The 380-nt window shown below is 49.5% G+C and overlaps 1 protein-coding gene across 1 annotated transcript in view; it reads left to right on the forward strand.

Moving 5' to 3' along the window:
• Positions 1-380, forward strand: part of CD109 (CD109 molecule) — a 128,996-nt gene that overhangs the window by 1,089 nt on the left and 127,527 nt on the right. The window lies entirely within an intron of this gene.

The following is a 380-nucleotide window of genomic DNA, read 5'->3' on the forward strand; positions in this document are numbered from 1 at the left end:
CAGGCAATCCACTCACCTCAGCCTCCCAAAGGCGCGGGATTACAGGCTGAGCCACCGGTTTGTTTTCTTAATGATGGCCATTCTTACTGGGGTGAGGTGGTATCTCCATGTGTTCTTTTCTTTCCTTCCTTCTTTTTCTTTTCTTTCTTCCTTTCTCCCTCCCCCCTTCTCCCCCCCTTCTTTCTTTTCTCTCTCTCCTTCCCTCCCTCCCTCTCTACGTTGAGAGACGACAAAAGTTTCCTGGAGAGGAAAGCAGTATATGTCAATTTCTGTTTTTCAGGAAAACAGCTTTTCTGTCTCCATTCGGGTGCATTAAACCCAGGAGCTTCGCCCCGACCGGCGTGTGTGTGTGTGTGTGTGTGTGTGTGTGTGTGTGTGTG

The sequence above is a fragment of the Carlito syrichta genome, unplaced genomic scaffold (assembly GCF_000164805.1).
Source record: "Carlito syrichta isolate Samal-C Ts95f unplaced genomic scaffold, Tarsius_syrichta-2.0.1 Scaffold309474, whole genome shotgun sequence".
Classification (NCBI taxonomy): domain Eukaryota; kingdom Metazoa; phylum Chordata; class Mammalia; order Primates; family Tarsiidae; genus Carlito; species Carlito syrichta.